General features: G+C 42.9%; 1 long non-coding RNA gene across 4 annotated transcripts in view; it reads right to left on the reverse strand.

Moving 5' to 3' along the window:
* The window catches only part of LOC135965311 (uncharacterized), a 199,017-nt gene that overhangs the window by 115,318 nt on the left and 60,699 nt on the right, over positions 1-23,000 (reverse strand). For 3 of the 4 annotated variants that reach the window (XR_012418802.1, XR_010578219.1, XR_010578218.1), the window contains exons 2-3: positions 14,215-14,273; positions 5,564-5,647 (exon numbers count right to left, since the gene is read on the reverse strand). This is a non-coding gene — a long non-coding RNA (uncharacterized lncRNA). The remainder of the gene's footprint in view (positions 1-5,563; positions 5,648-14,214; positions 14,274-23,000) is intronic. The other variant, XR_012418803.1, reaches the window with a different exon arrangement.

Raw genomic sequence — 23,000 nt, forward strand, 5'->3', positions numbered from 1 at the left:
AAGATCTGTGTGTGTGTGTGTGTGTGTGTGTGTGTGTGTGTGTGTGTGTGTTAAACATAGATGTATGCTCACTTATTCTTCCCACAATACCCACTAGTGCCAACTCCTTCCTGGGCTCTTGAGCTACAAAAGAAATCCTGTGCAGCTTACATTCTAATGAGAAAAGAAACACTGAAAGAATATATATTTCTATAAATAATAAAGCTAAGAGGCTAAAGAATGTCCAGGCTGGCAGGCAGCTTTTTCAGGTAACACGAAATGGAAACTGTCTTTGAGAAGATGGAATAGGAACAGAGATTCGAATTAAATAAGGGAATAAACAATGCAACTAGGAGGCAGAGGGAAGAGCAAATGCAACGACTCCGAGATGAGAAAATCTGGGCAGGTGCAGGAAATGGGAAGAAGTCCAGTGGGGCTGGAGTACAGACAGCCACGGAGAGAACGGCAGGAGAGGAGGGCAGAGAGATTAAGGGGAAGGCAGGTAGCTCCTTGCAGAGAAATGTGTGGACTTTGCATTTGGATTTAATTGCCAGGACAGAATTCCTGTGGAGAGGTTTTGCATAAAGGTGTAACTTGATCTCATTTGTGTTTTAAAGGGCTCTCTCAAACTGCTGTGTGCAGAACAGACTGCAGGGGGCAACGTGGAGCAGGCAGATAACTGGGAGCAAGGTAGTGGTCCATGGGAGACAGGCTAGCCTGGACCAAGCAGTTAGCAATGGATAAGGTGAGATAATAGGGCTGCTTGCTAATTGAGTGTGGACGTATGGGTATGTAGCTGGAGAAAGTCTTTATCGGACACCCGTTTCTCCTGACAGTCTGGCATGCATTCCTGCTTCTTCTGGTGAAAGTATCTCTGCTTCACGTTTGGAACTACACTGCTGCAATGGACGCAGTATGCGTGGAACTGTCCTTCAAAATTCTCAAACTTCCCCTGGCTAAGGAGTCAGCCCTGGACCTCAGCTTGGTCAGTGAGGCTCTCTTCCCTGGAAAACTGTTTCTTCAGTAGAGCGACATAGGTCTTAAAATGGAAAGGTTCACCCTGACCGTTGTCCCCTGAAGGGGCTGCCCATGAGTTCTGCTAGCCAGACCCTGAGGCTGCTTTGATCCTTTCCTTTCCACAAAGAATCAGTCCATAGCCCCAGGTCAACCCTGTGGCTGTTGATGTATCAGAAGCCCCGTTGTAAAGTCCATGTGATGTAGGAAAATGCTGTCAGACTGGGATTCAGCAAACCCGGGTCCTAGACTTGGTTCTGACACTGACTAGCCACAAGATTTTGACAAACATCTTCTCTTCTAATCCTCTACTTTTTGTTTTAAGACGAGTCTCACTCTGTCACCCAGGCTGGAGTACAATGGTGCAATCTCGGCTCACTGCAACCTCGGCTACCCAGGTTCAAGCGATTCTTCCACCTCAGCCTCCCGAGTAGCTGGAATTACAGGAGCTTGCCTGGCTAATTTTTTTTTTTTTTTTTTTTTTTTTAGAGACAGGGTTTCACCATGTTAGCCAGGCTAGTCTTGAACTCCTGACCTCAGGCGATCTGCCCACATCAGCCTCCCAAAGTACTGAGATTACAGGTGTGAGCCACCATGCCTGGCCAAATCCTCTACTTTTAATTTCCTCATCTCTTGCAAAAAAACAGAGGAGTCAGAGATGTGACCCATTGTATGCTCCTATGCCATATCCATGCACATGGCATAGAACATTATAACCTGTAAAATGTCCATCTCTCCCACCAGCCTGGAGGAGGGGGCAACTTTATTCATTCACAGAGAAATAGTTGCTGAGTCTCTTTCATGTGAGAGGCACAATGCAGTGTTCCAGGATGATTACCTGTATCTACTCCAGTTCAGTACTAATGTTCAATAAATGTTTTCAAACAAATGATTTGATTTCAGAGTTCCTTTAGAAACTAATTAACACATTGAATGCATACTATAAGGTGATTCCAAATTATTTTTATGAGAATTATCTCTTTAGAGATTCCTCTCCAGTTCCTACAGTCTATGAATCTATGAGTCGCTTATATGAAAGGTTAGCAATAATGGATTGTATCTTCTGAAAATCACAGCTGCTTACTGGATGGTTCTCTTGAAGAGACATCAGCAGCAGGTTATTCTGGCCCGCTCTTTGAGACTTCCTTAAAAGACAAGGGATTAGTAGATAATTCACCTGTCTATAAAAACAGGTGCTAACTTCTACTTTATGGCTAGGCTGGGGGGTGGGGGGTGGAAATAAAAGCAACCGTTTCCATAGCAAGAAAAATGCACAATTTAAAGAACATAGTGTCTTGCTTAAATCTATTTATAAAGAATGTGTAGGAAATACAATTAAGGAAACTAACAGCAGACGAAGTACTTGGGCTCTGGCTTAATTGTCTGTCTTCCATCATTTAGTACTTAAGAAAAATGGGTTGTTAAAAGATGAAGGGGTCAGCCACACAGAAGGTGGCACAAAGAGGAGGGTGTGACCTTCCTGCATCCCTCAGAGAGCCAAGCCCCTTCACAGTCCCTGCATTCCCAACCCCAAAGCAGCAGCTCCCATTGCCCCAGCCTAGCCCTGTTCAGACAGTTTTCAAGGCCAGCATGAGGTGTGGGTTAGTAGGTCACCACCTTAGAGACCTGATTTAATTGAACCCTGTGGCTCACTAGACTGCAAAAACCTTTACTGTTGACCTGAAATTTTCACCAGCAGATTCCTAAAGCTGCATTTATCAGCCCTGCTTCATTTCCAAAATACATCATATTACCCGGGTGCTTTGCCAGGACTCTACACTGAAGTCCAAAGTCAGCTCCTTCTCCTGAACAGCTGACTTCTGTCCCTTTACCCTTTCTGGCATTCAGGACTGATACCTCTCACATTCTTCAATCTTGCCCACTTTTTCTTCTCAATTGTCTCTGCAGCCTTTCAACTGTCATGATCCAGGACTACACAAAATGCAGTAAAGATGGTCTCATTGCAGGTCTTCCGAAGGACATTTTTTGGCTCCCTTTCTGGGCTTCATCACTCTCCCACCAGACACTCTGGTCCTGGGGTCCAGACTCTGGGATTGCCCAAGGATCTAAAGTCCATCTGCTAAGCAAAACCTTCACCCTGTGTTTCCTTGACTTCAGAGTCTACCCCTCAAGGGTAAGATGCTGAAGTAGCCACACGCTGGTGTTGTACCTTGGACAGCTCCAAATGATGCTCTTAGCGTTTACCCATTCTGCAGGAGCTGTGGTTCTGCAGCTCCCTGACCAGGGACAGCTTCGTCCTGCACAGGAACATGCATGCAGGGTGTGCTCAATCCTCAGTAGTGACTGCTGACCTCCTTCCATCATTCTCACACTCTCCACAACAACCACAAACACTTGTTTAACCTGGAAGAGGAAAAGTCCACCCCGGTATAGTCACTAATGAGGTGAACCAGATAGGGCCACGTGCAATCAGATGGACTCCTAAACAGAACAAAATGTCACTCTCCTTGTCTCATGGGTTGACATGCCCAACACCAAAAAATAAAGAAAAAATTATAAATACAGCAGTCTCCCCTTATCCATCCATGGTTTTGGTTTTTCAGGTTTTTAGTTACCCTCAGTCAACTTCAATCTGAAAATATTAAATGGGAAATTCCAGAAATATACAATTTTTGTTTTCTGTTTTTCATTTTTGTTTTTTTCCGAGACGGAGTCTTGCTCTGTCACTCAGGCTGGAGTACAGGGGTGCGATCTCAGCTCACTGCAACCTCTGGCTCCTGGGTTCAAGAAATTCTCCTGCCTCAGCCTCCCAAGTAGCTGAGATTACAAGCACCTGCCACCACACCTGGCTACTTTTTTGTATTTTTTTGTAGAGATCGGTTTCACCATGGTGGCTTGGCCAGGCTGGTCTCTAACTCCTGACCTCGTGATCCTCTCACCTCATCCTCCCAAAGTGCTGGGATTACAGGTGTGAATGACCATGCCTGGCCAAAATATACAATTTGTACGTTTTAAATTGTGCATTGCTCTGAGTAGCATGAAGAAATTGTCACTCGGTCCTGGCCAGATATGGATCCTCCTTTTGTCCAGAGTATCCATGCTGCAGGTGCTACCACCCCCAGAGTCATCTAATAGTCATCTCAGTGATCAATTCAACTCTTGAGGTTTTATAGTGCTTGTGTTCAAGTAATCCTTATTTTACTTGATTTTTGCTTCACTACTAATAATTATTGGTTATTGTTGTTAATGTCTTACTGTGCCTAGTTTATATTAAAAACTTTGTCAAAAGTATGTATGTACAGGAAAAACATAGGACAGTATGTACAGGGTTCAGTATTATCAGCAGTTTCAGGCATCCGCTGAGGGTCTTAGAATGCATTCACCACAGATAAGAGGGAACTACTCTAAAAACACAAGAAAGAAACAGTGCCTTGTCCTTTTCTCCAGCATCCTTGTTCCAGAAAGAATCTAATCTTTTTTCTGCAATGGCTAAGGCTCTGCGATCACAGGTGCTCCTTCTCCTGCCCCAGGCACAGCTGTCTTCCTTTCCTTCCTCAAACAAGCCAGGTACATTCTTTTGGGACACACTGCTCCCTCTATCTGAATCTCCCTGACCTAAATCATTACTCGTTTGGTTCTTTTTTTTTTTTTTTTTTTTTTTAAGAGGGAATTTCTCTCTGTCACCCAGGCTGCAGTGCATTGGCATGATCTTGGCTCATTGCAACCTGTGCCTCCTGGGTTCAGACAATTTTCCTGCTTCACCTCCCGAATAGCTGGGATTACAAGCACCCACCATCACACTCGGCTAATTTTTGTATTTTTCATGGAGACAGGTTTCACCATGTTGGCCAGGCTGGTCTTGAACTCCCAACCTCAGGTGATCCACCTGCCTCGGCTTCCCAAAGTGCTGGGACTATAGGCGTGAGCCACTGTGCCTGGCTGCTTGTTTGGTTCTTACCATTCAGTCCCCAGCTCAGAGAAGCCTTCCTGGACCCTGTTGAAAGTAGCCTCTCCCACCAGCCAAGTCTTCGATTTGTTCTATTTCCTCCATGACATCTATCACTGCCTGCAATTATATTGTTCACTTAGGGCTCTACTTACTTTTTTCTACTTACTTGTTTCCACCACCAACATATAAATTTGTTGAAATAGACACCTTATCTGTATTGTTGCCCTCTGTATCTGAAGGCTCTAAACAACACCTGGCATAGAGTAGAAATTCAATAAATATGCATTGCATGAATGAATGCTTGCAGGGATAAATGAATGGTGTTGGTAATACAGCCTCATGGTTAGAACTACAGGCTTCAAAACCTGATATCTTTGAGTATGAATTCTGGATTGAACATTTAGTAGTCACCTGACCAGTCAGTGGACTGCTCAAAGTCTCATTTTCTTCTTCTGTAAAACAGGGTCAAATATAGCATTTATCTCATAAGGTCTTTATGAGAATTCAATGAGAACAACATTGGCCAAGCACTAAGCACAGTGGCTGGCACATAACCTCAGCAAATGGTCATTATGATTATCCTCCTATTTTTCCCTATTCTGTAATACTCTTCCTACCATTGCCAATTAATGGAAACTACAATTCTTTTTTCTGTCTTACCTATAGAAAGTCTTCCTGAGGAGACTCTGGTCTAATTGATTCTTTCTCTATTGCCATATTGAAGTTCCATCTGCTTGCAAATTACTGTAGAGTAAGAATAGAATGACAATTTAATGAGCAGCTACTATGCTCAGGCATTTGATATATACTGGATTATCTCTTTCACCCACATGGAACTCTGCCAGGGGGAGGAGCAGACAGTGGCAATTATGCCGTGATATCTGTTTGAAATGCCTGCTCTTCGGTGCCGTAAAGAAATAGCACTTGAACATAAATTTAATTTTCTCAGCAAGGCTATTTTTATACTTTCTGCAGAAAGGGTACACTCGCCAGCAGTTTTGCCACAAGAGTACACTGAACAAAGGAGACAGGGTCATTTATAACCTGAAGCATCAGCCTTACTGCTGTGTCCGGTTTCCATTGGCTGGAACGGGACCTCACATTCTGTATTTGTCTTGATTGCCTAGCAACTTCAAACTTTTTAAAAGAGGCAAAGGCAGAGGAGAACAAAGGAAGGAGGAAGTAACTTGTAGAATGCTGAGAAAGGTAAAAACACCTTCAAATAAGGAAGAGGAACAGGCTATGACTTAATGCTTGCTTGGACTAGTATAAGCATGCCAGGGCAAATATTTAGGCTACATTGTGGAAACTAAGAACATAAAGCACATGAATTTATTGATTACGGCTAGCAGATATTTAAGAATGTTAGCACAGGTCTTTGAATACATTTTGCTTTTAAGAGACATTACTATTTATTCCTAATTAGACGGGGAGGAAAGTCTTTGAAGAGGAACCTCTACTTTATTTTTCACAGGTCCATTCTACCTTCTTTTTCAGTGACAGAGTCATAATTGTGTGGGGAAGGAGGAGCAAAGAGAACATTTCTCGGCCTCCCTGACAGTCAGTTGTGGCCATGAGACTAAGCTGTGGCCAATTAGATAAAAGCAGAAGGAAACTGGTTCAGCAGGAAAACAGGCCTATATTTGTCTTTTCCCCCGCCCCAACCCCACAGTTCCTGCAACCTAGAATGTGGGGGTAGGGGTAGGGATGGTCCTTAAATGTAGCTTGAATCCTGAGGTGAACATGAGGATGGATGAACATGAGGATGATGGGGCAGAAAAATAAACTTGCACACTAGCCCTAGAATCCCTACTTGCACACTACATTTCTGGGAGTAATAAAAACCACATTTCTATTTCATTCAAGTCAGTGGTATCTGAGCTTTTCTGTGATAAGTAGCAAAACCTAATCCTAACCTTTACTATAGTCATCGTAAGCCCACGGTATTGATGAAGAACTTGGAACTCAGGAAGAGTGAATAATCTGCCCAAGATTACACAGCTAAAAAGCCACCAACCTGGTATTTGAATGTTGATGAACTTCATTCTAATATACAAGTCTTTTCCATTAATCCTGCAAGTTAGGTCTCAATTCACAGCAGAAAGGATCTCAGAGGGGCTTACTTCAAACCCTCAGGCAATAGGGAATCCTTTCTCTGGCATCCCTGAAGACCACACAGCCTCAGGCTTAATGGCCTCTGGGGACATCAAACTCATGACTCACTGTTCAATCCTTTATTTATTTATTTATTTATTTATTTATTTATTTATTTATTTTTGAGATGTAGTGTCTCTCTGTTGCCCAGGCTGGAGTGCAGCGGCACAATCTTGGCTCACTGCAACCTCCGCCTCCCAGGTTCAAGCAATTCTCCTGCCTCAGCCTCCTGAGTAGCTGGGACTACAGGCACACGCCACCACACCCAGCTAATTTTTGTATTTTTAGTAGAGACGGGGTTTCACCATATTGGTCAGGCTGGTCTCCTGACCTCAGGCCATCCACCCGCCTCAGCCTCCCAAAGTGCTGGGATTACAGGCGTGAGCCACCGCTCCTGGCCCTCAATCCTTCATTTTTCAGAAAGCTCTTCTTTGATGTAACAGCTGAAATTTACTTTTTTTTGTAACGTCCACGCCACAGTTGTGAACTTTCAAACCAGTAAGACCCTTGTGGTGTCCACTTGGCTCTTCAAACCTTTCAGGATACAGCCTTCAGGTCTCTCTTAGTCTTCTGTATTCCAACTATAATGAACACTCATTCATTCATAACACAGAGGAGGGATGCTCATGTGCCAAGTACTGTGCTATGCACTGGGGCAGATGTGCCGGCTGACCTCATGGAGTTTGTAGTCTAACGGGGCTTCCTAAAAGGATGTGGTCTCTTTTGGTCCCATTGAACTGTGTCAATTTCTTTTGGAAGAATGGTTCTTATTAGTAGCGCTTCCAATTATGGGGACATAGACTCATAAACTTGGATTCTTTGTGTCCACCTATCTGAGCCCCTTTATATTTTCTTTTCTTTTATTCTCATCATACTCTCCCTGGAGAACTCAATCGTGCCTGGAATTTCAGTGGTAACCTGAATGCCAAGCAATCCCAGGCATTTATCTCTAAACTAAGCTCCAGACTCAAATGTAAAGGTCTAATTGTCAACTCCACCTTGATATACCACAAACCCCTCAAATGCAGTAAGTCCAAAGCTGAATCCATCATCTCTCTCCCTGCCTCACTTCTGCCTCCAATGCAGCCTCTCCTCCTGCGCTCTCTGCTCTGGTTAATGTTACTGTAATCTATGCCATTTCCCAACCTCCCATGATCCCTTCCTCTACCTTACACTCCACTTTCTTCCCTGCCAATATCTTATAAATTTCTCACATCCCTCCCCACCTCTCCACCTCCACGGCCACTGTTGAGTCCTGTGTCATCATTTATCCAAACAATTCCAATAACCCCCCTGGCTAACCTTCCTGTTCCTGATGAAAACCCTGTACGTTTCAATCTAACCTACACACTGTCAGCATTGACCTCTTTAAATCAAACACTGGCTATAGCACCTATTACTTAAAAGCCTTCCATGCAACATGTCTGCTTATCAACTGCGAATGCTGTGGCCATAAAATGACCTCACCAATCAGGCTCCAATTGGCATTTCCAGCTTCATCTCTTCCCACTTCCCTGATCCAATTTTTGTTTGTTTGTTTTTGTTTTTGAGACGGAGTCTCGTGATCTTGGCTCACCACAACCTCTGCCTCCTGGGTTCAAGTGATCCTCCTGCCTCAGCCTCCCAAGTAGCTGGGATTACAGGCATCTCCCACGCCTGGCTAATTTTTGTGTTTTTAGTAGAGATGGGGGTTTTGCCATGTTGGCCAGGCTGGTCTTGAACTCTTGACCTCAGGTGACCTACCTACCTTGGCCTCCCAAAGTGCTGGGATTACAGGCATAAGCCACTGCTCCCGGCCCCCGATCCAAATTCTGTACACTGAACCCCAGCTACAGGAAACAGCTCCCTGCTTCCCAACATGCCACACGCCTTTCTGACTCTGTGTCCTCCCTTTTCCTCTTCCTGCTGTTCCCTCTTTGGTGAAATGAAGTCTTCCCCAGTCACCAGGCTGAGCTTTGTCACTGCCTGTGTACTCCCCTAGCTGACTGTATAACCTCTTCTAAAATCTTGCCACATGATTATAGAATGCTTGTTATGTGACAGTCTTTGTGACTATGAGGTCATGGAGTGGGTGCAGTGATTACTTCTTACGTACCTCTACATGCTCATGATTTACACACATCCTGCACACAGTTATGGAGAAATCACAGGTGATTAACCATTAATGAGCCCTAACTTGGTGCCGGGCCCTACCTTGGTCACATCACACACCGTTCACCTGAAGACCATAACAAGTTCTTGAGGTCAGAAAGTGCAGCATAATAATAGACTTACTACATAACATTTATTGAACACTTACTGTATACCTGGTGTCAGAATTAAAAAGTGCACTGAGTAAAGTTCAGCAACAAGGCAGTAACTCAGGAATGGAAAACCAAACATCGTATGTTCTTGCTGATATGTGGGAGCTAAGCTAGGAGGACACAACGGCATAAAAATGATACAGTGGACTTTGGGGACTTGGGGGGAAGAGTGGGAGGGGAGTGACGGATAAAAGACAATCAATGTGCAGTGTATATTGCTCGGATGATGGGTGTACCAGGTTCTCACAAATCTCCACTGAAGAACTTACCCATGTAACAAATACCACCTGTACCCCAATAACTTGTGGAAAAAATAATTTAAAATAATAATAATAGTAAAATAAATAAAATGTGGATGGGGAAACACCTGGCTTTTCAGAAGCATCTGCACTGTTATTGACGTGCAACATGGCTTCTATGGTCGATATTAACTGTGTGATATTTTCCAAGTAATTCATTTGCCGTGCCTGTTCTAGAAACCTGGAACAAAATAGAAAAGAAGAAATTCAACTAGGTATATCAATATTTTGGGAAAAACAAACAAACAAACAAAAACCAGCAAGGCACGCTTTAGTCAAGCCTATTGCAATTGGGAAGAGAGGCCAGAACTCAATCTGAAGTCAACTGCACTGAAACAAAGGGTAGGAGATGTTTTTGTTTTGTTTTAGGTTCTGGGGTACATGTGTAGGATGTACCAGTTTGTTACATATGTAAATATGTGCCATGGTGGTTTGCTGGACCCATCACCTAGGTATTAAGCCCTGCATGCATTAGCTATTTTTGCTAATGCTCTCTCTCCCCCTACCCCACCCCCAGCAGGCCCCAGTGAACAACTTGGCAAAATCTCATCTCTATTAAAAATACAAAAATTAGGCTGGGCACAGTGGCTCACACCTGTAATCTCAGCACTTTGGGAGACCGAGGTGGGCGGATCACGAGGTTGGAAGATCAAGACCATCCTGGCTAACATGGTGAAACCCCGTCTCTACTAAAAATACAAAAAAGTTAGCTAGGCATGGTGGCAGGCGCCTGTAGTCCCTGCTACTCAGGAGGCTGAGGCAGAGGTTGCGGTGAGTTGAGATGGCGCCATTGCGCTCCAGCCTGGGAGACAGAGTGAGACTCTGTCTCAAGAAAAAAAAAAAAAGAAAGAAAGAAAGAAAGAAATACAAAAATTGGCCAGGCATGGTGGCATGTACTTATAATCTCAGCTACTTGGGAGGCTGAGGTATAAGAATTGTTTGAATCTGGGAGGCAGAGATTGCAGTGAGCCAAGACTGTGCCACCACACTCCAGCCTGGGCAACAGAGTGAGACTCTGCCTGAGAAAAAAAAGAAAAGAAAAGAAACACACACACATGTTCATACATACACATATTGACACAGATGGAGAAAGAGGCACAGGAGGAGTAGGATGAGGTCTGATCAGGCAAGGGTTAGAAACAGCTATCCAAGGAGAAATCAAGCATCACTTCTTCTATCGCCCTAGGAGACTAGAAGAACAGTAAAGACCCTAGGAAGTTGGAGTGCAGTGATCAGGGTATGTGGCTTACAATGTAGAATGGAAGAAACAGAAACGGGTGGGTAGCTCCAAATGAAGGAGGTGAACACTCACCAGGTGTCTAGGCTCACATACTAACCACACTTAGCGAAAGTGCCATCCACAAGGAAAACTGCTTCCAGGCTTAAAAACCACGGTTCAGTATCCTGCCTGAACCACCACCCTATATTTGGTCTAGGGTAATGGGGATTCCTAGACAAACCTTAATGTTCTTGAGGAAGGGAGAAACACAAAATTTTGCCAAAGAAAGAAGTGTAAGGAGAAAATGTTTAGTCACTCAACCACTCAACAAATATTTCCTGAGCAGCTACTATATGCCAGAATAAAGCTGTGAACAGAGCACAAGCATTTGATCTTGTGCTTTTCTTCTCTTCATCTCGATGTACGTGAATTTCCTCCCTGTCCACCAGAAGCATGCATATTGCCCAGAGATCTAAGATTGTTAGAAAACGTGAAAAAAAAAAAAAAACAAGAAGTTGCAAACTGTAGGAGACTGATGAATAAAAGGATTCTCCCATCCTGCCCAATGAATAGTCACTCTTAGAGAGTCTGTCCCAAGAATCTGCTTTCCTGAACTCAGAAATATACTTTGACTTAAACTGATGACTTTTTTTGGGTGATCGAACAAGGACTCAATTGAACACATTGGCTGAAAATTCGAGGTCCCACTGAACAGATGTTGGAGCTATTTTCCTTCCTCTAGCCTAGTTAGGAGGTTGGTTAACTAGGAAGCCCAAATGAAAGTTGCTTTCATGGTATCTGGAATATAAATTGACATTCATGATCTGTTCTCCTAATGGCATTAACTTTATAATAGCTCCTAAGTGATTCTAACATATAAGTAGGGTTGAGAACCACTGCTATACAGCCCATGGAGAACTTATAGAAATACACACACATACTTACACATACACATATTGACACAGATGGAACAAGAGGCATAGGGGGAGTTGCATGAGGTCTGACCAGGCAAGGGTTAGAATCAGCCATCCAAGGAGGAATCAAGCATCACGAATTCTATTTCCCTAGGAAACAAGGAAAACAGTAAAAGCCCTACAAAGAGTAGTGATTGGAGATATTACCAGGAGTGGACAGTAGTTCATCCATTATGCATTTCTTCTCAAAGTAATTGCTCCTACTTTCATTAAGTCGTTATTTGAACACTTCCTACCTCCTACGTACACTGCATAGTACAAAAAATGAAAGACAAGCCTCCACCCTCAAGTGGCTCACAATCTAGTGAGGAAAAGAGGCAAATAAATGGTCTGCAGTGGCACAGCTCAATTGAGCTGTGATAGAGGAATTTGCAGAGAGGGAATGCAACCGATGTCGAGGGAATTAGGTAAGGCCTTCCAGAACAATTGACACCTGAACTGAATCTCTTGTCACCTTAATCTTGAAATTTCTCTTCTGTAGAAAAGTGAAAAATAAGTGTCTGTAGTTGAGGCCACCCTGTCTATGGCATTTTGTTGAAGCAACCCGGGCAGATGACTACAGTCTAGCAGCAGAGAGAGGGAATGAGCATTTCAAGTAGTAGGAGCAGCACACACGGATGAGAGGGTGCAGGCACAGTAGCAGAGTCCCAGAGAGATGAGAGAGTTTGGTATGTTCTGGAGCTATAAGCACTTTTGATGCCTATAGCAATGACAACGACAATTAGAGAGAACTTCAAGACAACCGATATCCAAGAACTAAACTGCCCAGTACCAACTCTAATCAATACGTGCATTCAAGAAAGGACAAGGTCAGTGAACACCAAGGGCCAGGGCAAGGGGTATTTCTTGGAGTGGGTATGGCAGCAGAGAGGCCCACTGTCCAAGGCTCAGAATGGAATCCAGCACGTTTCCATTTGCCTTCCACCGTAAAGTAAGCATGACCTTCCTCTCGCTTCGCCTTGGGAAGTTTGCTTTCCAGAGGAAGCTGTTTAAGGACATGTATTTGCTTGAGGCAGATTGAAAAGGTGATGGCTGTGGTGAATGTGCATGGAGCTCATTCAAATGGGATGGATCCAAGTAGATTTTGGCAAAAGGATGTTCAAATGCCTTTGCCAGGCCGGTTATATAGAGGCAGCTTGACTGATCATCTGACACTCTTTCACGTGTTGGGATATACATCTATAGCAACCTTTTAGGGCACTTACCCAGCAAAAAAGTAAAATTATACATTGAAGTGGAGGCGTGATATGCAAGAGAGAGACAACAGCATCTCTATTAAACCACTTAGCACCACCATCCTCAACCACTTGGGGCCGGAAAGATGGTCTGTTGAAGGGTGGTGTTTAAAAAAACTCACTCCAGGCACGTACAGAAATAGTTTTTTTCTAACAATTAAGAAACATTTTCAGATATTTTGCAGTGGTGGGGTATTTCAGAAACATTTATGTCTTTAAATGCCAGATTCCTCAGACTGGTTAATGCAGAAGTATTAAAAAGAAACCTATTTTTTAAAAAAATTTGTTTCAGAATGCACTCAGCAGGAGGGGTTCAGCATGGGGAATTTTTCGTTCTTATTCAACTTCTTAATACATCCAGGAGCATCTTGGGACCCTCAAGGACCTTGGTGATTAATTCTCTACTTACTTCTATATTCTCTTCTCTAGAAACTCTTCAGGTGACCTGTTACATTCAAATACTGTCAAAATGTCAATAATCAACCAAATATTTCATGGTGGTGTGTGCATTTGTTCTGTGCTGTTCCCTCTACCTAGGATGAATTTTTGTTACTGTTTACCTGGTGAACCCCTTTCCAAACCCTTTGAAATAAACAGAAACATGGCTTCCTCCAGACCCCCAAGATAAAAGGTATTCATTTCTTCTCTTCTGCAGCAACATCTTTGAGTTCAGCCCCCACTCTTGGCCATTCAGGCAGAATGCACGAGCTTCTGCTCCTTTCCTTCCTACCTCATAAAGATGGAGTCAGAAACAGCTTCACAACATGACCCTTCATTCCCACCTTCTCCAGACACATACCCTCCTTAGCTCTGCCCCATGCTTATTCCAAAGCTCCATGACCCTTCATTCCCACCTTCTCCAGACACACACCCTCCTTAGCTCTGCCCCATGCTTATTCCAAAAGTCCATGACCCTTCATTCCCACCTTCTCCAGACACACACCCTCCTTAGCTCTGCCCCATGCTTATTCCAAAGCTCCATGACCCTTCATTCCTTAGCTCTGCCCTATGCTTATTCTAAAACTCCATGACCCTTCATTCCCACCTTCTCCAGACACACACCCTCCTTAGCTCTGCCCCATGTTCATTCCAAAACCCCCGCAATCTCAGGTGGGTGTGTTCCTCACCTGGCAAGCGTCACTTCTGTGTATGTACTCTTGATGGACACATTAGCACACAGATACCCCTATAAAGATATCTGATAGTTATTGAACGCTTCATACAAAGAGCTTTTCCAAGTTGTCCCTATGTCTTAAAAATTCCATAAAGTGGAATTTTTCTGATTTCCAATATTTATAGGTCTGGGACCACAAGGGTAGGGCAAACCAAAGGGTCAGCCTCCTATGGGCCAACTGGCCAAGAGTAAGGACTGAGCTCTAGGCATTCTGATGAGCACTTACTAGAGCTTGCCACAAAGTACTGTGAAAGCACAGAGGACAGTATTGCTGATCTTGCCTGGAGGACAAACAGGGCTTCACAGAGGAAGTGCCCTGTGCCATCATTAGATTTATGACAATGTATCCCACCTGGCAAAATGAGGCTTCGTTGTGATGTTTGGTAGTACATAGATAAACATTTAAGTTTTAAAATGTGTCCATTTAAAGATAACAGATAGTACAGGTGGAATGCGGATCTGACAAAAGTAGAACAATTCAGGTTTATTACATACCATTCTACTTGCTTCATTGACAAATGCCATTTTGCCTTCACTATGAGAAGGTCATTAATCTAAGTGTTTTCAAATACTAATTGATTTGATCCTCATAACAACTCTATGAGGTAGGTATTATACTGTTTTGGGGTCCATAAGACACCAGAGAAAACTAAGGCACAGAAATGTTAAATAATTTACCCAAGGTCCTAGAGCTAGCAAGTAGGAGGACTTGAACCCAGGCAGTTTGGGGCTAGTACCTATACACGTGGACACTATAATATGCTGCCTCTTGTGCAGATATGTGTGGAAAAACCATAAGCTCAAGAGAACAAGGGCACATATCTTTTTCTCTTCATTGTGTATCCAGCCTTTACATTACAGCATGGCTCATAGTTGGAGCTAAATATTAAACACTTTTGAATAAATGGATGATAGACAATAGAAGAAGCTTTCTTTGGTTATATTGATCACACTGTTGTATATGTGTGTTTACATATCTGTCTTCCCTTCAGACCTTCATTCCTGTCACATAGTATTTGCTCACTAAATTCATTCATTCAAAAGACATGTATTTGTTGCCTTTGAGCTTCAAAAGTACATATCATGTAATAGAAGATCATAAATGGTACTATAATGCTGCTCTAATAAATCAGGGGAGAATTTTTTAAATCAAAGATGGTTTAGAACTGTAGTTGTGTACAGTTATACATCATAACAACAGGGGTAACTCCCTTTAAGAAAACCAGATTTTGGCTGGGCGTGGTGGCTCATGCCTGTAATCCTAGCACTTTGGGAGGCCGAGGCGGGCAGATCACCTGAGGTCAGGAGCTCAAGACTAGCCTGACCAACATGGTGAAACTCTGTCTCTACTAAAAATACAAAAATTAGCCGGGCATAGTGGCGCATGCCTGTAATCCCAGCTACCTGGGAGGCTGAGGCAGGAGAATCGCTGGAATCCAGGAGGCAAAGGCTGCAGTGAGCTGAGATCATGCCACTGGACTCCAGCCTGGGTGACAGAGCGAGACTCTGTCTTGGGAAAAAAAAGAAAAGAAAATCAGATTTTTCACAAAAGAGAGATTGACACAGCAGTTATATTCCATGTTGACAGAGTTTGGATGTTCTGTCCCTTCCAAACCTCATGTTGAAATGTGACTTCCAATGTTGGAGGTGCGGCCTGGTGGGAGATGTTTGGGTCATGGGAGCAGATCCCTCATGACAGTTTTGGTGTTTTCCTCATGGTCATGGGTGAGTTCTTGTTCTGTGAGCTCATATGAGATCTGGCTGTTTAAAAGAGCCTGGAACGTCCTCCTCTCTCTTGCTCCCTCTTTCACAGCATGAGAAAAGCTCACACTGAGGCCTGGAAGCTTTGTGAGGCCCTCACCAGAAGCATGCTTCCTGTACCATGCTTCCTGTACAGCCTGAGAACTGTGAGCCAAAATAAACCTCTTTTCTTTATATTATCCAATCAGATATTCCCTTGTAGCAACACAAAACAAACTAATACACGTGTGTTACAAAGGAATACAATACAGTTCCCCCTTTAAATTGATTTACAATACATCAGGGTTCCAACTTTAAATTGAGTGCACAAAAATGCGCTTCTAAGTCATTCTGTGTTCAAAACTTTAACTTACACCAGCTTTATCAAGGTCAGCTTGGTGACGTAAAGTGAGTGTACCCATAAATTAATTCACTTACATGATGACACGTATCTCCCAGTGATGCCCGTAAGAAAGGACACAGAACATTCTCAACAGATTATTCATAATTCTTCTGACAGAATTATGTGATGGCTATGTTTTCAATTATAATTAGTGACATTATCTAATATAGCATGTTACGGAAGAGTTGAAAAAAAGTGAACTCTAAAGTTAGCTCCACATGGATCTGAATTCCAGTCTGCTGCTTCTGGTTGTGTGCCCTTGAACACATGACTCTGTCTTTCTTTCCTCATCTAAAAAAAAAAAAAAGAAGGAAACTAATAATGCCCATTTGCACAGGGCATTGTGAGATCATGAATGTCAAGTGCCAGACACACAATAGCTCTGAAATAAAAGTTCATTTCCTTTGCTTCTTTCCCAAAGGATTATAAATCGTTCTACTATAAAGACACATGCACACATATGTTTATTGCGGTATAGTTCACAATAGGAAAGACTTGAAACCAACCCAAATGCTCATCAATGATAGACTGGATTAAAAAATGTGGCACATATACACCATGGAATACTATACATCCATAAAAAAGGATGAGTTTCTGTCCTTTGCATGGACATGGATGAAGCTGGAAACCGTCATTCTCAGCAAACTAGCACAAAAACAGAAAACCAAACACCACATGTTCTCACTCATAAGTGGGAGTTGAACAATGAGAACACATGGACAGAGGGAGGGGAACATCACACACTGGAGCCTGTCAGGGGGTGGGGGGCTAGGGGAGGGATAGCATCAGGACAAATACCCAATGTAGATGACAGGTTGATGGGTGCAGCAAACCACCATGACATGTGTATACCTATGTAACAAACCTGCACATTGGGCACATGTATCCCAGAACTTAAAGTATAATGAAAAAACTTCCAAAAACATTGTCATGTTTATCAATGGATAATAGACAATAGAAGAACATTTCTTTTGTTATATAGATCACACTATTGTATATGTGTGTTTACTTATCTGTCTTCCCTTCAGACCTTCATTCTTGTCACATAGTATTTGCTCACTAAATTCATTCATTCAAAAGAGATTTACTTGTTGCCTTTGTGCTTGAAAAGTACATATCATGTAATAGAAGATCATAATGGTACTATAGCAAATTACTAATAAGGAACACTAAATGTAGAAAGGTATGCCTTGCCAATGTCTTGACCCCTTGAGTCAACCAGACAAGGAGTCTGGTTGCCCAGGAGGAAGCTAAGAGGGAATAGCAATTGAAATAGAAAACTAAAGGGAACTACTCCCAAATACTAGGGCTTACTTGGGTCATTTCAGTGAGTTCCTTAAAAACTCAGCAGGGGATTTCCATTGCACTATTTCCCAGAGTGGTTGATGCAATCTCCAGTAAACTATAAATGAAATAGGCATGCATGCACATACTGAGTAGTGTGGTGTCATTTACAAGAATGTGCATCTTGGAGCCACACTGCTTGATTTAAAGCAAGACTTCAACATGTATTAGTTGTGTGTCCTTAGGAAATGTATTAAACTTCTTTATGACTCAACTTTGCCATTTGTGAAAGGAAGATAAGAATAATATCTACCTTGTAAGGATGTTTGGAGAATTGAATAAAATAATGTACGTACAGCACTTAAAATAGACCTTAACATATTGTAAGTGTCCAATAAATCCAATACAATATTAATATATACATTCATAAGTATTAATAGGCTTCTATGAGTGGTGAAAAGATGATTGATTCTCATTGCTTTACATTATTCTGCATTTTCCGAATCTATTACAACATTAGTGTATTAATTTATAGTCTCATGCATACAAAACCTTGATAGTGCCTCACATTTTGAAGTGGGATGTTTAAAACATCAGTTCAAAGAGTGGGACAGTGGGAGATTCCTATAGAGCCAATGGGTGGAATTCACAAAGAACCAGCAATTGAAGATTTGGCGATATAGTCTAGAGCAATCTGGGGGTAAGTAGCCACCAAAGCTTTTGCATGAATGGCCTTAAACCACAGGCCAAAGGAGTGAAAATCCTTTAAAGTAGGGGTTCAGACTCAATTACCTGCAGGGATTTTTTAGGTAACATGAATGAGTAAAGCTGATCTGGTGTAACCAACAGAGAGTGGTGGAACCTGGGACAACTGGACCACACTCATCCTATTTAAAGAGGGCAACCACCACCAGTTCCTGTTTGCTGTGGCCATGCTGTGTTTCCAGATTTTGTAATTTTTAAAGTGAATTCAAAATTCTGGAGTTTTATGTAAAACATCCTGTATTTTTTAAAAAGGTTGCATTTGTATATATTTATGAGGTACAAGTGCAAATGTGTTACATGGATAGACTACATAATGGTGAAGCCAAAGCTTTTAGTATATCCATCACCTGAAAAACTTACATTGTACCCATGAAGGACTGTCTCATCACCCACCCTCCTCCTGCACCCCCACCCTTCCAAGTCTCCACTGTCGTTCTATACTCGATATCCATGTGTTACGTGTTTAGCTCCTACTTATCACTGAGGATATTCACTATTGTTTTTCTGGTGTCTGAATTCTTTTACTTAAGATAATGACCTCCAGTTCCATCCATGTTGCTGCAAAAGACATGATGTTATTCTTTTTCATGGCTGAGTAATATTCTATTATGTATATGTGCCACATCTGCTTTATCCAAGCATCCATTAATGGACACTTAGGCTGATTTTATATCCTTGCTATTGTGAATAGTGCTGCAATAAACATAAAAGTGCAGGTATACTTTTGATACAAGCATTTCTTTTCCTTTGGTAGATACTAAGTAGAGGGATTAATGGGCCGAATGGTAGTTTTATTTGCAGTTTTTTGAGAAATCTCCATGCTGTTTTCCATGGAGGTTGTACTAATTTACACTCCCACCAACACTGTATAAACGTTCCATTTTCTCTGCATCTTTGCCAACATCTGTTATTTTTTGTCTTTCTAATAATAGCCATTCTGGCTGGTGCAAAATCATATCTCATTGTAGTTTTAATTTGCATCTCTCTGATGATTAGTGATGTTGAGCAGTTTTTCATATGCTTTTTAGCCATTTGTATGTCTTCTTTTGAAAAATGTCTATTCATATCCTTTGCTCACTTTTTAATGAGATTGATTTTGTTGTTGTTGTTGTTGTTGTTGTTGTTGAGTTGTCTGAATTTCTTATAAATTCTCAGTATTAGATCCCTGCTGGTTACATAGTTTGCAAATATTTGTTTCCCATTCTGCAGGTTTTCTGTTCACTCTGTTGACTTTTTCATTTGCTGTGTGGAAGCTTTTTAGTTTAATGTTGGAAGTTAACTGAATTTTTTTTAAAAATATTGAAAGCTAAACACACATGTCATGAAGCCATCAGTTTACAACCAGTGCACTAAAGGCTTATCTTCATCCTAAAAAAAATCTGTATGGAAAAAGAGAAGGTTCACATAACTCAACAGGATTCATGGGAAGTATCCAGTGGATAGCAAAATAGGAAGTGGCAGAAGGACCTGGGTTCCTGATGACATTGTTGAGACAATGCACTAAACTTGGGACTACCTATCTCCTGTCTTGTTAAGAAAACAACAAATGCTTAATGGTGTCATCCACGATCATCCAGGTTTTCTTTTATTTGCAGCCATATGCACGTTTACATATTCATACTTACATGAAGCTAAAGAAGATCGGGAACAATCTGGAGAAAGAAGATGATAGTAAGAACAGGCAATTGCCTTTGGAAAAAAATTGTTCACTCATTCATTTTACAAATGCTTATTGTGCAACCACATCTACTGAGCTAGACTCAGAGGGTTTCAAAGATAAATCAGACTCAACCTCATGAAGCCCACAATCCAGGTGGCATTTGCAGCTTGTCTAAGTCTACTCCGGCTGCTAGAGCAGAATACCACACATTAGATAACATAAATGATACATTTATTTCTCGTAGTTCTGGAGGCTAAGAAGTGCAAGATCACAGTGCCAGCAGATTCAGTGTCTGGTGAGGGTCCTCTCTGTGGCTTACATATGGCCACCTTCTTGCTGTATCCTCATTAGGTGGGGAGACAGTGGGCTGTGGTCTCTTCCTCTTTATATAAGGACACTAATCCCATCATTGGGACTCCACCATCATGACCTAATCTAAAACTAATTACCTCCCAAAGGCCCCATCTCCAAATACCATTACACTGGAGATTAGGGTTTTGATATATGAATTCAGGGTTTATTGGGGGGTGTGGGGTGAACACAAACATTCAGTTCGTCACACAGCTCATCCTTTTAGACAAAAAGGAAAAAGAGAACTGGGTCAAAAACCAGGCAATGTGAATGGGCTGCTCACAGGTGCAATCCAGAGGACAATTTCATGCCAGGCGAGGTAAGGAAATAAATCTGTAGACTGGCCTTTGGCTGACTGCCAAGAACATGGAGCCTGCGTATGGATGTCAACGACAGAGTGTGCGGATAGTGGACCCCCATGCCTTATTTATAACCTGTTTTCATCTGGCTGCTATCTAGAAAGGCCCTGCCTCTCATCTCCTTGCCACCTTCTTGTACCATCCAATTTGACAGCATCATTTACAGTTCTCCTTTCTCAGATACTCCCTGGGCCTGAGGAAATACAGATAAGAGGAGTGGATGACCAGGGAGAGAACTTAGGAAGGCTGGGGCGTCTGGGAGGAAGAAGCTGGCTGGAAATCACTCTGCCTTGTAGAGATGAGCAGGAAGCTGTTGTTTCTGCCCTCCTGTCAGTATCTCCTCCCTCTAATCTCTCCAACCATGCTGTCTGCATAGACACAAATGCCAGCTGTAGGGGAAGACTGAAGCATGTTCAGCAGTCTCAGAAAGCCCAAGAGAATTAACAGAAGAGGGCCAAGTGTGTCCAACAGGAAGGAACCTCCCCTCTCCCTGTCTCAGAGTCCTGATCCTCAGAAGTGGGGGTGGGCAGGTGGCACAAAGGGCAGAAAAGATCATTTCTTCCATTAAAAGCCCTCTTTCCTTCTCTAAACACACTCTCCAGGTAACTCAAAGGAAGAGATGTTCTTTGTCTTTCTCCCTCAGACCAGCATTTGCCTGAGATGGCTAAGGCAGGACAGTGGTTAATTCATGAAAGCACAGAGAATACTGTTGTTAAGGACCCGTCTAAAGTTCAAACATTCATGAAGTCTCTGAACTGGAAGCAAGTTTAAACACTCTCCAGCCTAACGCTGCACCCCATCCACTGCGTCAATTCGTTCTGCCAAGTCATTCGTTCATCCAAGCATTTCTTGAGCACCTATTTTGTGCTGTGCCAGGTGCTGAAATATACGCAACACAGAGCCATAAACAAAACAGATATAAGAAACTTATCCAAGTGCCAAGTGGCTGTCCTACCTCAGTCTGACCAAGTAAATGATATCTCATGACCTTCAGAGCCAGCAGACCCCTTCCTGGGACAGGTCTGACTCCTCCAAGAGTCTTCCCCATTGGGCCCAAATATCCGTCTACTTTCATTCATTCTTCACATGCACTGAGCACTTACACAGGTCCAGGGTGCTTCGTGTGAAGCTTTTACCTGCTCCTTGTTTCATGTTTCTCACAATTACTCTGTAAGAAAAATATTATTTCCATCTTCCAGGTGGGACCTGAGCCACAGAGAGACAATGTGACTTGGCCAACACCACCACACTGGCCATGAAAGAGTCAAAACTGGAATTCAAGTCCTCCAACCCAAGGTCAGATACCTGGTCTGAGGCAGCTCGCGACATCCTTGCTGAGTCCTGTCTGTGCAGAGGTGAGAACAACCTCCCTCACTGCAATGGATTCTGGGGGTGAAGGAGGGGCTGACCCCCGCCAAGTGCAATAAATTTAAGAAGGGCCAAAGAATCTTTCTCCACTAAATATCCCGGCTTCACTGCTGCCCAGAAGCAATCTCAGCTGTTCACTGGAATCACAGAGCCGTGCTCCCACTCTGCCTGAAGCTGAAGCTCGTCCTGAGGACCCCTTGGAGCCCAGGGCCATGCGCTTTGCCAGATAATCCTATAGGAATGAATTTCCAACAAGGGTGCCAGCGGGTGGAGAGGAGAGCCAGAAGACAGCGCTCTCCGGGAAACAAGCAGTGACTCACGAAGTGAGGTGAGGAGCTCCCTCCCAAATGCTCAGGCTCTCAGGGAGGACCCAGAGGCCTTCTCATTGCTGCTCAGTTCATTCCAACAGCCTCTCCCACAACACAGGGATTCAGAAGCTCAGGAGTGCTTGGGTACAACTCCCTCATTTGACAGATACAGAAACGGAGGGTCAGAAGGCAAACTGCAGGCCTAAAGTAACAGTCAGTGGGCCGAAGGGTCAGAAGAAGAGGTCAGGAGTTGTGAAGAAAGTCTCAGACTTTGTTTGGGCAGATGTCACATTGGGTGAGTCTTTAGTTGATGCCCAGACCTGGCCCAGGGGAGCAGCAGGGTCTCTGTGGCCATCAGGAGACAAGGCACTGTCCAGAGTGTTCTGAAGTTAACCACTGCTGGAGTGACCTACTAGCTGTATCACCTTGTGAACTTTACTTAATGCCTTTGTTCAGCATCTTCAGCTATAAAAGGTAGATAATAATAATAATACTACCTCT

The sequence above is a fragment of the Macaca fascicularis genome, chromosome 10 (genome assembly GCF_037993035.2).
Source record: "Macaca fascicularis isolate 582-1 chromosome 10, T2T-MFA8v1.1".
Lineage (NCBI taxonomy): Eukaryota > Metazoa > Chordata > Mammalia > Primates > Cercopithecidae > Macaca > Macaca fascicularis.